The following is a 17451-nucleotide window of genomic DNA, read 5'->3' as shown; positions in this document are numbered from 1 at the left end:
CGCGATTCACAAATATAATCGTAAGTCCACAAAGACGGCTTATTTTGCGACTGACACTTGAAAGATGGTGCGTCTCCGGTCTCCAGTGCCCGCCAATGGAGCACGGCTCACTCAGCTCTGACTGCACCAACTGCTCCGCCATCTTTAGACAGGAAGTTAGCCTGCATCGATGTAGACTTCGGCGAAGCAGTCTTGTTGGACGGCTTCGTGAAAAATGGAACGCGTCTCAAAATGGCGGCTGTCCGGCAAGACGTCTAAGTAGACGTCTACTCGGGAGTATTGGAACGCACCCTTAGAACTTACGTACCGCACAGTGGTTGCGAGCATGGTTGTCGGCTTTCGCTTTTTTGTCTTTTCTGCAGCATGTGCTTTCTGCCATGTTAGAGATGAATGTGCCTGAAAGCGGCCCTAAAATATTATGTCCGCACTCTTTTTTCTCCATGTGTTTGATCAAACAGAATGAGAATATCCGCAAGTGCGCGAGTGTGTAGTACATTTCGTTCTCTCACACTGTCCTATTACTTTCCTGCTTTCTGTTAGTGATTCAAAGAAAGCATGTTCTTTTCTTCTGAATAATCAAAGAAAACATAATGAAGTTGTGTTTTCACGAACTGGCTAGCGGGTGTACTTTGCTCAAAGAAAAAAACAGATTTAATACCACTCGACATTTATTTCTTTGCGCATCTGTGTCCTTTTTTTCCCCAGCGGAAAAAATTGCAGAACTCTAGCCTTTATTTGTGCGCTTCCCGAAATTAAACATCCTGCATTGCTCTTGAATATTGGTCAGACTACACAAGCGAAATGTAAAATAAATGACCCCTTTCAGCGGGAGCCGGGCTGTGGCAACTCGGGAAGAATTGTTACCCAAGCGCTCTCCCGCTGCGTTAGAAAGGCGTTATTGCACAAGAACAGCGCTAGAGGCGACATCTGGTGTTTTGGAAGCGCCCTTGGTCAGTACCTTATCTTGCATGTTTTGAACAGCTCCTTTCGATTGGAGGTAGTCAGTGCCTGCGCTTACCAGCTAGGCACGATGGCTGCACAAAACAAAAACTGCAAAGGCTAACTGCGTTTAGCATTACATGCTTGCACACGACTTAGAGAATAAATTAAGTGGGATGCTTGCGGTATCGATAATTAAATGCCCCAAGAGAACCCACGAAGTAGCGTGAGAAGGCACAGCACAGCTCTCACGCTTTGCATAAAAACTGCATCCGCTAACACAAAAATAAAACTAGTACAAAGGCAAGCGGGGCACCCTGACGTTCGAACGGAGTAATTAAGCACTGCAGCTTCGAAGCCGACTATGCAGTGTAACTTGATGTGGTACCCTTCAAAACTGATTTCCTGTTACTAGCATCGATTTGCCACTACCACCAATCAAAGTTAATTTACAAGTCTGAAAAACGATTGCACCCGGACAGAGTCGAAATAAGAACTGTGTCCGTCCTCACAATCGCGCTCTTTCGCAATTCCCCTCTGCCCCTAATGTATTACGCTCTACCACAGAAATACGTATGCCCTGTTACAGTCTATCAACGCTTCCGCCACCATACGCAGACACAGCTTCCGCGCTACCTACCGCATCATTATTTTACATCCTCGCTTACCTGCGCGCTTCACCTGCCGAACTCGGCTCACATAGTCGTCTCTTTTAGTGCATGATAGTTCGAATATTAAAATGTATCTCACTGGATAAACACAGACTTGAGCCGTTGAAGGAATGGTAAAGTACAGCGGTAGCAGCGCAGTTTGCAGACGTTTGTCACTGAACAACACAAGCCACACCAGCCCCTGCGCTGACACGCTTTGCTTATGGGCTCCTCAGACCTAATTTTAGCTTGATGTCACTTTCTGAGCGAAGAAAAAGTGACCTCACGACCGGTTTCATAGGGGCCACGGTTCCTTCGCAAAGGAGCACTTTACATTTCCTGAGCGTGATACAAGTGGCCGCCTTGATTTCTAGAACGAAGAACCGCTTTCCCAGGCACTCCCTGGAACCCAAGCCAAACGGAATGGACGCGGACACCATCGCGGTGGTGGACGCGGACACCATAGCGAAATCTTTCCGGGTTAAAGCGGAACGGGTAGGGCCACACTTCCGGATAGTGGTGGACCTGCCACATTGCTGCCATCACGTTCACGTCCGCTGGGAAATGCTGCCCGACAACGACGGTTTCCTTGTTGCACTGCCGGCACGTGATCAGTGCAATGGAAGGGTACATGCGCAGGCACTCGCACACGAACATGTCTAGACGCTTTAGCTGGTGGATGACCTCGTACGCAAGCTCACCGCCACCGACTTCCAGCGCTTACTAAAGTTCCTCGTACGTGGCGTCCTGCTCGTCTGGGTGCACAGCAAGTTCGTACACGGCGATGGACATTGCGGTGGCGGTGGTTTCGTACCCTGCGACCAGGAACACGAAGCAGTTCCCCCGAAGCTGGTCGTCGGTGATGAGCGGGCACTGCAGCTGTCTGCCCTCGCAGCCGTCTCGCCCTGAAGCCTGCTGGGCATCAAGCAGAAGCTTTATGGGCATGGAGAAGCTTGCATGGGCATCAAGCATTATGTCAAGCGTCCGCGCCTTGTCTCCTCGCCTGCGTAAGTAGATGATCTGGCGCAGGCGTTCTAGAAGCTCACAGTAAATTCTGGAGGTCGACGCAAACGGAAACACCCATCGCAGAGCGCTCCGGAAAGCGGGAACATTGAGTACGCCTTCGACCAGTGTGTCATCGGTGTCCTGGGCGACGCTCCTGACGACTAGGGTCGTTTAGGTCTCCTTAGCAGCCAACCTGCGCGCAGGCGGCAAAGTAGTGCATTACATTCTGCGGAGGTTTACCGAACTGTTGTAACAGCGAAACCTGTATATGGTGAAGATTCCTCTTCTTCCATCTTAGTCAATTCTCGCCATCCATTACGCCGAGTGCCGATTCCGGCGATAGCGAAAGAGTAACATCATATCAGAAATGGAGCGAGGGATCCGAGCAGAATCGTTTCATTTTCACAGAAAACGATAAAGGCAAGTTTTTTTAGATACGTTGGCGACGAGCAGCCAGTAAGTCGCTGTCTGACTTCGTCCTTGTTAACAGTAAAATTAAGGTTTCGGTCGGAACAATCCATGTTTCAATTTGTTTTATGCTCATGATACCATTAGTTTAAAGATTTTTTGGGCACTGCCATGAAGAATTATCCTCCGCCGGAGGCCTGATACCGCCTACAACAAATCACTGCGTTCAAAGCAACGACTAAATACTCCCTTGTGGCGTCTTAAAGGATGCTTGGTTCTCTGAAGATTAAATGTAGCCTGGGATCTATAAATCTATTTCTAAAGCGTCTGCTTTGCCAGGCATGCCACTAAACTCTGCACTTACGTGGTCTGTTCTGAAAGTAGTAGGACTCATTTTTTTAAACAAAATTTATTCGAGGGAATAGTACAAACTATTACAATTTTTCAAGGTAGCACCCTTCCGCACCTACACGCTGCTGCCAATGAGTTTTACAGTTTTCGTACGAATCCAGGAACGCCTGGACCGGAATGCTGTTTAGCTCCCTTGTCACGGCCTGTTGAACAACATCTACCGATCCGTGATGTTCCCCCTTGAGCGTCGATTTTATTCTCGGGAATAGAAAAAAGTCTGGCGGGGCCAAGTCGAGGCTGTAGGGGGGCTGAGGCTTCGTTGCCGCCTTGTGCTGGGCAAAAAATCGGGTCCTCATTCACATGATGAAGAAAATCCTACCGGTTGGCCTTTTCCTCCTTTGACAACACTCCCGGCACCAACTTCGGACACGCTATCCTCATGGATAAGTTTTCTGTCACGATCTCAAAAACTTGGGTTTGAGGAATACTCAAGTCATCAGCAATCATTCTGATACTCATTCTACGATCACTGTTAAGTAAATGTTTCACTCGCTACACATTTTCGTTGGTCTTGCTGGTCCAAGGGCGTCTGGAGCGGTCGTCTTCCTCCACTCTTTCCTTACCTTCTCGGAACAGCTTGTGCCACTCAAAAAACACCTGATCTACCCATGGAAGCGTCACTGTAGGCCTCCTTAATCATGTTGTGAGTCTCTTTGCCCGTTTTACCAAGATTTACTCAAAATTTGATCGCGTATCGCTGATCCAGTAAACGCACGATGATTCTGCGTGACGAGACGTTTTGACAGGGGTTCACAGTACAAGCGACCTCCTCTCTTCAACGGCCGAGAGCCGACTGCCCATTTTCCCCAGCATTCCCAATATCCACCTTCAACGATCCTGCACGCGCAAACCACCTCTCGTTCGCCCGTTCGCCCAGGAAAAAACCAGTCCTACTACTTTCAGAACAGACCCTGTAAATGTCGTACTGAACGCTCCAAGGGACCGCTTTTTTTTTATCATATTGATAGTTTCAACGCCTACAGACTTGCACTATTTTAGCTATTGTCGCTCATTTGCACAGCACGCACTACACGTCTGGTTGTTGCCTTGCGTCACATCTTAAGTTGTTAAGTAGATTATACATGTGACTAAAGTTTTCTGTGCTCAGTATTTTTTTTTTTGCTGTAGCGCACAAACATATCAACCAGTGCATTACGAGCAGACCTACCTCCCAAGCAAGGGTGCACTTGGACATGACGTCCAGAAACAAGCCCTTAAATAACTTCGTCATGGTGACTTTCCATCTTATACGTGATCACTGATGACTTCCAGCGTCCTCTCGCAGCAGCTTACAATCGTTCGTGCCATGGGCTTCATTTTGGTGGAGCGGAAACTCGGGTTCACGACACTGCGCCTTTTTTTTTCATTTATCTCCTGCAAAAAGTCTCAAGAGTCTAGTTACGACCCTCGTCGCCTGTTCATTTACGAAATCGTCTGTGCATCTGTGTGCATCAAGATGAGACAGCCACTTTATACTCACAAAAATCTCGCCAAATACGCGCTTGCTCGCATGCGCTTTCTGCATGTGGTGAGAGAAAACACAACGCTGACAAAAAGTAACTTCGTGTATTTTCATCTCTAGATATCTTAAAAGCCTATGGACTCCTGTGGGTGAAACAAGATTTATCTTGCGCCACAGAGTTACAGAACCCGTCTGATGTGCAGACGACAGCGTGTATTTACGCAGACGGCATCGTCTAGAAATTGAGCAACCTGACCGCTCGCGAACGCGTTCAGCTGGTCCGCCGTTGCGAAGTGTGGCAATCCGTCGTACATAAGCAATGAAAGTGGTGGAGCGTTTCTTTCCTTCTTTCTTTTTTTTTCGGTACTGTGCGGGCCAGCGATTCTTCGCTACATGCTAAAAACTTTGACGCAACAGAAGACGCCAAGTTGGTGTGTTTCTCCTGGTCAGTAGGGGTGATGGGATAGAATTTGAGAAGTTGTGCACATATTCGGACTATTTTGATACCCTTGATGCAGAATAACTATTTCCTTCTATTGTCCAAAATACGACCACGATTCACTTCAGTTCACTTCAAACTCTATTCAATTTGCAAAAAAATGCCAAAATATGAAATTATTTCCTAGCTAACCTATCGTCGTGGCAAAACGTTCCCGAATTCGTTGCTAGTCCGTGTTGTTGGGCTCTAGAAGCATCCCTGGCACTTAAAATCTCTGAAAGGCTGAGAAAAGGCTGAGGCTGAAAGGCCTCCAGAGAGTTAGAGCGCAGCGGATACTGCACTAGCCGTACTGCAAAATTTATTAGCGAACATGGCAGCCTTAGGAACCATTGAAAATTTCGGTTTATGCATAGAAGTTTGGGTTTCGGTTTATGGGGTTTTAACGTCCCAAAGCGACTAAGGCTATGAGGGACGCCGTAGAAAAGGGCTCCGGAAATTTCTACCACCAGGGTTTCATTAACGTGCACTGACATCGCACAGTACACGGGCCTCTAGAATTTCCCCTCCACCGAAATTCAACCGCCATGGCCGGGATCGAACCCGCGTCTTTCGGGTCAGCAACCGAGCGCCATAACCACTGAGCTACAGCGGCAGGGCTTACCCAAAGAGGTGAAGACAGACACTCGTCTAACGCTTTTACCGTTCCGCCACAAAAATCCACGGCTGCAAGCTCCACTTTTTCGTTCTCAGTACATACTGTCTGTTCATAATCAATGCGGGTTCCCGCAAGTATACACCTAGCATCGATGCAGGGTAACGGGGCACCGAGCACTTGTTTTGCCTTTCAGCGTACTATCAAACACGCATTCATAAAATTTAGACCATGAAGACCTGACTTTTGCAAATGCGGAGCTAGCTATATATATTAAACTGAATTCGCGCGCAAAAACGTTAGCTGAAGGTGCTCTTGCGAGCTTCTTGAAACAACGTACTTACCCGTGACGTACAGCAGGCTGCTCAAAAAAGGCTTCACTGGTATCAGCATTGGTGGTCTCTCGTGAAATGCGTGCACGTGTTTCACAATACACTCCTTGATCATTTCCACATCGCTGATGATCACATACGCAGTTTCGGCCATGTAGATACCGAATACCTTGCCGTATTTCTTAACCCATATATCCATCACCTGTTCAGATTGCCAGCAAAACCGACCAATTAGTACGAAGAAGTAAAAATGAACGCTTCTCTTTTAAGTCATAAAAAAAGAAAACAGTAATAGCTGCCTCCGACGGCCTGTCGCTAGGCACCAAGCTCTGACAAAAGCTGGTACGAGGAAGTTGTATGTGAAGTAACGGGAACATTACTGATTTTGACAACACCTGTTTTTAATTGCAAAACGCGTACGATCGCATATAAAACATAAAGAACGCCAGTAAAATAAAGGGAAGTGAATTAAGGTTAGTAAAGCATTAAACTGGTTTCCAGTGCTGCCGTTAAAAAAAAATGAAAAATTGCTCGGCATACAATGCCGTTGAGACGCTTCGAAAATGGCTTCATTAGTGGCAAGCGCGACAGCCAAAAGTTATTAATAACAAGTCCATAATTTAACTCTCGGTTCTCATCTTAACTGCAGAAACTATGACATTGGTAGCGATAATTTAGAAAGGAAAAATAGAGAATGAAGCTGCGGACCATGGTTGATAGGTACCGCCCAATGTCTGTGCGCGCTCAATCAGTGTCTCCTAGAAGGAAAAGACCTCTGAACGTGTCCTTAAACGCAGTAGTTAAACCCAGTAGACGTGCGAAAGCATGTGTTCATCCTTCGCCTCTTCTCCTCCCATTGGCTAGAGCTGGCGCGACGCTCCTCCGAACTTTCCCGAGCTTACCCGACAAGACAAGAAAAGATTCTTGCTTCTGACAGCCGCTACTCGAACCTTGTGTTCTAAATTCATGTTCTGATATGGTCGAACGGGTAAGGTGCATGACGTCAAAGTAGACGTGCATAGGTCTTTTCTTTCTAGGAGGCACAAGCTGAATGTTCTGCCTTTTATCGTGTCAGTCACTCCTGCTAAACGACGCCCCCCAATCTCCTTTTTACTTCGCCACTTCTGCATCTGTGAAACAGCAGTCGTGAATTAGCCCTGACAACGCTGATGACGCGCAAAAAACTGCAGGAATGAGGTCACATGGAGACCAACAGCACGGAAAGCGACCATCGGTTTTTTTTTTTTTTTTTCAGAAGTTATGTGCAAACATTTTATCAGCTTCCTTTCCTTTTGATAGTAGAGAATGAGTTATAACAGGGCAATAATCAATTAACTGCGGTTAGCTGCAGTATCATGGGACAACGTCAAAATATATCGCTTTCTACATTCCAGTTGCCAGTGTAGACAAAATCGAAAAGTGTAGCTTGCAAATGACAAGCGCGGCACGTGGAAATGAGGCAAACAAAACAATTAAAAGAAACGCTCAACTTTCACAGCACAATCCGAGAGGTTCCAAGAAGGCACTGAGTGTATTGCTTTAGTCTATACTTCCTAGTTAGCAAAATGCTTCCGGACATTGCAAATAACTTTCAATGCAATACCACTTTCTCGCACGAATAGTCAGACGGAAGTAAGCGCACTGTGTGTCCCTCTTTCTAGGTTTTCCTCTTTTGCGCGCATTTACGATTCTGTTTTGTACATATGTTTCGCTCGGTAATAATTAATCCGGCTTCTACTGAAGTTGTCGCGGACTCGCTCTTATGAGCATCTTAAACCATTTCATCTGATGTAGCGTCGCGTTCATCGACGTCATTTTGGAGTCTTTTATAGTCGCCCCTAAAAACTTTTTGTTTCTTCAATCCAGTCTCCTCGGGTGTTTCTTTCTCACCAGCACTAAACACGTCCCAGTATCCCAATTTCCCACGAGCAACAATTCCCGTCACATTTTTCAAGCCAAAGCTTATGATGTGTGGAAAACCTGTTTTCTCTTCGTTTCGATGTGGCCGACCATCATCATCGTCATGCGTCGGGACAGAGTCGGCTGAGCAAGAGGTAAGCTCCCTGACGGGAGAAGTGGCAGCAGTAACCGAAGCGCCACCTCCAATGCTATGCGGAACTCCGCGGAGCCGATGGAGTCTCTTCGGGTTCCGGCCACTATCGTGGCCTCCCGCGGCAAGCACACGGAAGGACCGTGGAGCCCAGCCGCTGGACTTCTGGTTCCGAGCAGCGAAGTGAGCTCAGCAAACGCGCGCTCTCGTCGCCTCCCCGGATAAATGCCCGGGGATGGTTTTGCCCAAAGTATGCGGCGCACACGGGAAGACCCGGCCGCCATTGTCGGCGCGTGCAAATATTCGCCGCCGATACCGGCGAAGTCGCGCCCCTGCCCCAGCCGGTAAGCCGGTAGCCCTTCTTACGTAGCCTTCTGCTTCCGAAGAATGCCTCGTTGATGGTGTGTAGCTAGCTGGCCCGCTCCGTGTATTATTTGCAAGTGTAATAAATAGCATATGAGTGTCCACGCTTTGTTGCCCTTCCTTTTGTTCTCTCGAGCACGAACCCCTTCGCGATTAGCGAGTGAAGGCGCTGCATCCGCAGAGTGGTAGTGCGTGCGGAAGGCTGGCCTCCAAACCTCCACAAATGTCAGCTGTCAGAGATGCAGATGATATGGTAGAAGACCACTCACTGATAAATTCAACCCTTGCGGTGAAGTACAATTTAAAGCATTGCGTCGTCTCACTACAATGTAGGTGGATGATGAATGATTTCGAATTTCGCTGTGGATACATGGCATACTCTTGGTTATATTTGCGCAGTTTTATCGCTTTTACCTCCTCAGAAATTAGTCTAACTTGCTACTTTTATTCATGCAGAACTATTCTCAATAAATATGCCTAGTTTGGTTTCGCGCTTGGTGAATTATAGACGCTACGGTTGCTGAACGATAAAATCCCAAATTACTTCCCTTCTACGAGGAAATCGATCAGTCCTCACCCCCCCCCCCCCCCCCCCCCTTCTGCACTCTAGGAGCCGTTAACAAGAAAGTGCTTACAGTTCAGGGTTTTTAACCCACATGTTTAGTTCCTGGGCATTGCAAGGTTCAGACAAAGTTTTGTAGTACGTTCTTATAATGTGGTTCACCACCGTTGCGATGAAAGAGCCCTCGACCGCTGACAATTGCAGGGATTCGCAGTTTGGCAACATTTTGACACCGAAATTTAGACCACTGGCAGAACGAGTTACCCCAATTCCAAACAAAAGAATAGAGGAGGAAGACTTCCGCTATCCTTTCGCTCAGGCCGGAAATTTACAGCCGCCTCCTTACTGGTCAGATGGGCGAGAAATCATACAGGCATATATAGTCTAAGCAAAAATAAACGTCGTACGCGCGCCTTAGATCTGTGATGTCCACCAACTTCTCAGCTTGCATATCATTTCAGGTTTTGGAGATTACAAAAATCTGCAGGTGACCATCGCTGTCTCATGTTTGTTTGTTTTTTACCCCCGAAAAAAAAAGAGGGGGGGGGGTTGTGTCGTTGACACTCTGTGGGACTGGCTCAGTCGCTGGGTATCAAGCACGCTTCATCAATTCCCTTCATTCACAAATTCACATATTGCCACTGATGCCTGACATATCGTAAATTCCAGTATATAGCCCGCGGGTTATAAACGTTTAGAATTTTAAAACTTTGGCTTTGCGGACTATGCACGAATTTCTTCAATATTTATCGCTTACCCAAATTTCCCAAAGTTATTCTATGTGCCAGATAGGGCTATATACCAGGCGCGGACAATCAGGTAAAAAAAATGTTTTCAGCCAAATTCAGCGTTGCGGATTATAAACCTGGTGTGGACTTAATGCCAAAAATTTACCGCACTCGACTCCATGTAGAAATAACAGCATTAATGGCAATAACGGCAATAACGCAGGTTCACATCGAAATCAAGCTAGAGTCATCAGACAAAAAGCTTAGAAACTCCTATGCCAAACCTCACACGATGTAAAACAACTGCCTCATGTTGATATTTTCAAGCGCTCTCCTTTTCTATGAATTACATTGATTTGGAAGAAAACGAACTAAAATGGCGTAACATAAAAACAACTCTATTTTCTCATGCATTGCTTCGTTTACAAATTTCATGCATGTTTGTCGAAAAATAATCAACAAGGACCCTACTCATTCACAGCCGCCGGCTTGGGCGAAATGGAACTGATTCTACTGAGCAGGGCAAGCTTGCTTAGTTTCAGGGCTGATGATTTCTCAGTGGAGCAACACCGACTTTCTGAGACAGCAGTTTATCCACCTCCACAAGCACGACCAAGAAAGGAAGGAAAGACGACAGCCCGGAGAAAACAATAAATGCGGTGAAGGCTTTGGTGACGCTGTAGCGCCCGGCGACGCTATAAAGCGCCGGCGCTGAGATCCGCGTTACAGCGCGCGCTAGAGGAAAATAAAGACGGACAGCGCGTGCTCGTGGCGCACGCCCGGCACGGGCAGTCCGGAACTAGAAGCCTGCCACGCTGGTCGTCTCTGTCTGGCGCTCCGCTGCGACCCCGCAAAATCCTCAACAGTGGTGACCCGGCGAACCGTGCCTTCTATCTCAGCGGCGTTCCAGCATGGCGTACTGGCAGCACCCAAGTTTCGACCCGCCGCTCCCGGCGTTCCGGCCTGCAGGCGTCGGCGGGTGGTTCGCCCAACTGGAGGCTGCGATGTACCTGAACGGCATCACCATCCAGCCGTTCAAACACGAAGTCCTTTGTGACATCCTCCCGGCCGACCTCCTGCGTCGGCTCACCTACTCTGCTTTCGGCGGCCGGCCATACGATGAGCTGCGTGCGGCCGTCTTGGCGGACTTCGGCGCCTACTACGTTCCGCCGCCGCTCTACGACGCAGCGGACCCGTTTTCGCCGCCGCCAGCCTCTGTCCCTGGACCGGCCTCGCTCGCGCCCACGCAGCCTTCATCAGAACCCGGCCCGCCTCAGCAGCCCCTCGCCGCATCGCCGCCCCTCCCGTCCAGCGTCTCCAGCCCGGCTGTCTCTCTCGACGCCACACCAGGTGGGATCCGCACGAGCTTCGCCTCGCGTCCTTCTCCCACTACTATCGTACCCGCGTCTCTGGCTCTGCCTCTTTGCGCTTCAGTGGCGTTGTCGCCAGAGCCTCCTGCAGCCAAGGACGACTCTGCGGTAGCAGCCGTGCCGAGGCTTCCGGCTTCTCCATCTACCTCGTCACTACCGCCAACAGCTCTGCAGGCCTCTTCTGTGAGGTTGAAGCCGTCGCCCGCTGATGCTAAAGAGCCCTCGACAACGACCAAGCCTGCTTGTCACACTCCCAGCCCCTCAGAAGGTCCGCAGAGCACTACTCGTCATCAGGAGCAGAATGAGACAGCCAACCCGATGACAGCAGTAACAAGCACGGCGATCGCCTCAAACCCACTTTGCCTGAAACAGTTCCTGACCCAGTGTCAGCACTTGCTCTCAAGCCCGACCATGCCCACACGCGCATCAGCACTGGCCAGTCGCTCCGGACGGCCACTCCCGCTTTACCCCAGCACCTGGAATTGAACCCAGCAACTTCCTCCGTCATCACCACAGCTGTCACCGTTGTCTCGTCGGTCACACCTGTGCCAACCCTAGTGGCCGCACCGCACTGCTCGCGCCCTACATCAGGGGCACCTGAGCCATGTAAGCCAGCCATTTCCACCTATTTGGACGACTTGAAGCTGGCGCTACAGCAGCGACACGACACCACGCTAAAGACCACATCTGTCCACGGAGCCGTTTCGACCGCTCCCTTGCTTGTGACGGCGTACTCTGTGTGCCAGCTTCCCGCCGACATCAGCTGCAACGGTCCAGCACCAATGACACTTGTGCCAGCGGGCAGCACTACAGTCGGTGACGGCCCCACCATGGCCTCCATTGCCCTAATATGCTTTGTCAGCTCGGCACCCTGCATCATTCGCCCATTGCGCAGCAGCCAGGCTCGTCCACCTGAATCCGCGCCCTCCACCCGACGGCTCTTCCCGGACCCTGACATGAACTTACCGGACCCTCCCTCCATCGCGTGACCTCCATCTGTACCCCGTCGGCGCGTACATTTCGCCGTTCCGTCTAGGCGGGGGGCCCTGTAGCGCCCGGCGACGCTATAAAGCGCCGGCGCTGAGATCCGCGTTACAGCGCGCGCTAGAGGAAAATAAAGACGGACAGCGCGAGCTCGTGGCGCACGCCCGGCACGGGCAGTCCGGAACTAGAAGCCTGCCACGCTGGTCGTCTCTGTCTGGCGCTCCGCTGCGACCCCGCAAAATCCTCAACAACGCTTCGTAAGTTGCGTAGACGTCGTGCGACGGTATGTGCAAGCGTTAGTCATTATTCAGCAGGTGTCGGACGAGTAGCCACGTTTCCTTCTTGGAAAAAGCGCGGGTCCTACCATGTGAATACTGAGCACTGATAAGAAAACGAAAGCATCAAACATACGACTCGAAGAATACGCGAAAGAGGAAGGAGTGGGCAGTCCACTACTTTTTTTTTTGTTGGGCCAATAATCTCATCGCCGATGCGGCACAGTGGACTCATGCTACGTCCCCAAGTCTAGGATACTTGGACATCAACTTCAATTGTGCGGCAACTGTGTAATATTGTAAGTTACTGTAATGGAAACGTTGAAGGTAATGGTTCATTTTCCTGATGTGTAAGGAAATCTTCCTTTTAAAGTTTTTCTATCGTCTGCGTACAATAGTTGAGACTGGCATAGCAAACCAATAGTGATCTTTTTCATGATAGCAACAAAATGCAAGCCTGCCTGGGAGAGCTCGGCGGATATATTGATTGTTATAGTTGAATCTTACGATACATGAAAAAAATTGCGTTCATAAACAACTTCCCGTCCAAAAACATACTTTCCCAGAACTTTTGGGTACGTTCGCGCTGCATGCGTCTGAGATTACTCCCTGGGTATGCACTCATTAGGCAAAGGAACGGAGGAAATTTGGAACCAGAAAAACGTTGGACACTGGGCAGTGAGAGCCCTGACAAGAAAAGTTTTTGAAAGTACCCCTGTAAATGATAAATATCTGCCTGATTACTTTGATGGAAGAGCTTTCAGCAAAAAGCCATAAACGTGTCCTAGCCCTTTCTCAATGTATAATTACTTAACGAAAAAAAAAACGCGATGAGTTCTGTGACTATGAAACTACGCAGTATTCTAGCAGGCAGCTCACATAAGCGTCAGCATTTCTGTATTTTGTAACTGAAGGCAGCTAATTAAGGTCAATAGATGAATGTCTTCGTCCTGCTGAAAGCGCAAGATTCTACGTTTAAACGGTGCAGATTCCATGGCGATGCTGTTGTTCTGAACGTTTCTTTCTGAAACGCTTAAGAAAAGGACCGAACTTTCAATTTCTTGCTCCATGAGCGCAAAGAATGACCATTTAAAGATTACCAGGTGCCTCCGTTGTTACAGTTATCACGTGGCGTCTCAGACCGTGGTGCCTTAAAGGATGAACTTTCACGTTTACTGCGTCTTTCCGGACATTTCACCAATACGCAGTGCATATCCCTGCTCTTCTGTGCTTTCGAACAAACCGATAACAAATAACACATAATATTATCTTTCTAGTTGCTGACTGCGCCAAACCTGAGTCAGCGCTTGACGATACCGCAACATAAATGCGTCACTTTTTTCTCAACAGGGCACAAACCGTTTTTATTTTCTTCTGCTTTTCACCACTCGCGGTGGTAAAGCAGCTATGTTCGCTTGCTAGGCCCAAGATCGCCAGTATGAATCCCGGCTGTGCCGGCCGCATTTTGGTAGAGGCTGAATGCAGCAAAGCCTTTGTGGTGCGCGATGTCAGTGCACATTCAAGAACCCCAGACAGTCAAAATTAATTTAGTACCTTCTATTTACCGCACCACCGGCCCACTAGTGTGGATCGGCAGCAGGCGGCGTTCGCGGAAACGTACGTAGAGGCGGCGCTTCGCATCCAAGTTAACGGATGGTTTTCTGCCGAAGAGAACGTGCCCTCTGCAATAGATGAGTGATAGTGCTCAGAATATTCTGATTTTGCGCAAAAAAAAAGCGTGGAATCGCCAAATGCTACGCCAAAGAATCGCGGATTGCAGAAAAACAGGGGACTGGTACGCAACCACAGAACCCCTTTTTTGCACTTTGCTGAACTGGTTTTGCGTGCGTTTGCCTTGTACCATACCTGACATTTTTATGGCGTCACACTTGCCTAATGGCAGTTTTGTTCTTTGTTCGCCTTTTTGCCAGTGCACGCGCCACTGCCTATCTCCGCAGAAGTGAAGTAGTTAGAAGAGTGTGAGACAGGCAAATTTAGCATCACTTCCAGCGAGTGCATTTCGCCTCGTGAAGTGTCGATGTGTCGATGGTGTTACACTGGGAAGAAAAGTCCCACCCGGAATGTACTTTTTTCCAACAACGTATTGCGCATGCGCTTTGCCTTCCCTATTTTTTTGCAAGGGGAAGCCACTGCGCCTGTCTCCATGGCAGGCGTTTCCTTAGGCAAAGACAGGACGACCTGCGGGGCGCTATATTAAGTGCTATGCTAGCTCCCTTAAGCGCACTCAGATGCGCACGTACTTTCCGCGCTGACATTTTTATTTATTTATTTATTTATTTATTTCAAAATACTGCAGGCCAGCGTTGGCCCAAGCAGGAGGGGCATAAGATAACACAAATTACAACACCACGTGAAAACATTTCATGTGACACACAGCAAAAATGGAACTTAAAAGATGAACATAGCAACGACAAAGAGAAATACATGCTTAAAATTGAATACGGAAGAGTCACTTCCTTTTTACTGAAGCAAAAATGTTTTTAGTGCCTGTTCTACGTCAGGAGAGTTAAAAATCGATTCAGGGAGTGCGTTCCAATCTGCTATTGTTTGAGGGAAGAAACTGTGCTTAAATGAGTTCGTTTTAGCAAAAAGAGGCTGTAAGGAGTGCTCCCTTGTATGGCGGGTCCTTCGAGCAGTGGAATGCTTGATGAATGAAGGGGGAGAAATGTTAAGCTTGCCTGAGATAATTTTATGAAGGAAAGAAATACGGTTAAGTTTTCTGCGTGTACGAAGCAATGGAATGCTATTGTCTTTCATGAGCTGTGTTGGGGAGTCAGACCTTCTATATTTATTAAAAATGAAACGTACTGCCTTCCTTTGGATGAGCTCTAGTTGATAAATATGTTTCTTGGTGTGCGGGTCCCAAATTTCAGAAGAGTACTCAAGTTTGGACCTGACAAAAGTTTTGTAAGCCAGAAGCTTAATACCTCTAGGAGTGTGTTTTAATTTGCGTCTCAAGAAACACAGCTGAGAAAAAGCGGCTGAACAGATCTCAGAAATATGAGTACCCCAGGTTAATCGGTTGTTAAGAGTAATTCCTAGATACTTGTACTGTGAGACCTCTCGGATGTGACTGTGGTGAAGGCAATATTGGTAATTACTAACATTTTTTTCTCTCGTAACTCGGAGAACCGCACTCTTATCAATGTTTAAATCCATGTCCCATTCTTCACACATGCATCAAGAAAGGATACACGCTATGGATGGCTAGCGTCCTTGTGTCGAGGATTAAGCGGACGAAATGCAGGTCTGACAGCCTGCTGGATGGCAGGTGTGTCACAGACGATGAATGCACATCTGCTCTGGCTAGACGATGCCGGTACTGCTCCGAACTATTCCCCTCAAGTTGTATCACGCGTGCATGGTGCAGGAATTTTCGCCGCACAGGAAAGCTGGCTGTTCACGTGTACAGTGTGAATAGTGTTTCAGCCGGGTGGAGTGAGCTCGCCGAACTCACCACGGGGCGATGGCTTTTGCAGCCAATGTCATTTCGTTTCATTTCTTTTCATTCATCGACTTCATTCAAGTGGTCATGAGCACAGACAAAAAGCAGAAGAAGACACAACTTCACGGGTCTGTGCCCCTTCAACAAATAATGTGTGTCGTACACACATTTATAAATGTATATTTGGCATTGGCAGTAGCAAATTTGGATTGACACATTCCACACAGAACATAAAGAACGTGTTATATGATGACAAAACTAGATTCACAATTATTTTCGTAATAACAGCGGGCAGATAATTAACAATGCTATTGGTATCAACGCTTTTGGTAACAATACAAGGAAAAATAAGACATGATAATGTAAAAATAAAAGAGGACGGCAGCAGACAAGCACGGGCGTATACAATATAATAAAGCCGACCATAGGAACGTAAAAATGACATGCTTGGTTAAAGTTGCAAAACAGTGAGGACAAGTCTTTTTCTTCATTTTTCACTTCTTTTCATAGACTGCGCATATTAAGTAATGATGGTAGCTGGAAATGCAATGACTGAGTGCCACAGTTTGAGCGCACAGATGAAATTTGTCACAGTTCATGGGGACGTGTTTCATAAATATGCAATACAGTTAACCGTGTCAAGCTGCCCGAATGACTGAACGCGAGTGTCAGTAGTTGAAACAGGCACTGTATTTGGCAATGTTAGAGGAGAATTACACACTCAACAAAATTTAGGAGCTTCTCCAATTAATTTTTTATTGCGTTGAAGTGCAAGCAACGAATTAGTCGCCGCGAAGGCGTTTCAAATGACAGCGCACGAGTGTGGTTAGGCTTTCGTCGGGAATTTTATGCAAAACAGGTAGTGGAAATAAAATCTTTCATATTAATTCACTGTTGCGAAAGAAATGTATTGTCTTGGTATTCATGCGACTGTCAAGATCTATTACTTCTCGCCAAGGAAACACTGCACCGCAAGGAGGGAAGCGAGGTAGTTAAGCGCGTATGGTATTCAGTGCTATTATATACCGCTATACAGACAGACGTGTCACATATGTTGCTCCTATTCTTCTCTTAATTTTTACTTGTCATAAACAATGGACTTGCGTGGGAGACCTCAGAAGCATTTAGCTGAATAGCAAACCTATGAAGTTTGCAATCGCGTACATTTTTGAAGTTTGAGCATGTAATATATATATATATATACGGGCATTTCAAAAGCGAGTAACATAGCGAGAAAAAATACCTCAACAACCTGATCAACCTGGCGGGAACAAAATGGCCAGTTTAAAGTGCATTATGCATGGCATCAGTGTTCAAACCGACTCGTGTGTCAGTACCTGCCGGATCCCAAACAT

The 17451-nt window shown here is 47.7% G+C and overlaps 1 pseudogene; it reads right to left on the bottom strand.

Annotated features, from left to right (window-relative positions):
• Positions 1-1810: 1810 nt before the first annotated feature.
• Positions 1811-6497, bottom strand: LOC149351415 (thromboxane-A synthase-like; annotated as a pseudogene).
• Positions 6498-17451: the final 10954 nt, after the last annotated feature.

Source organism: Amblyomma mixtum, chromosome 3, assembly GCF_055824585.1.
Source record: "Amblyomma mixtum isolate Tamu chromosome 3, ASM5582458v1, whole genome shotgun sequence".
NCBI lineage: Eukaryota > Metazoa > Arthropoda > Arachnida > Ixodida > Ixodidae > Amblyomma > Amblyomma mixtum.
The sequence above is the reverse complement of the archived record's forward strand: the minus strand, read 5'-3'. Positions and strand labels throughout refer to the sequence as shown.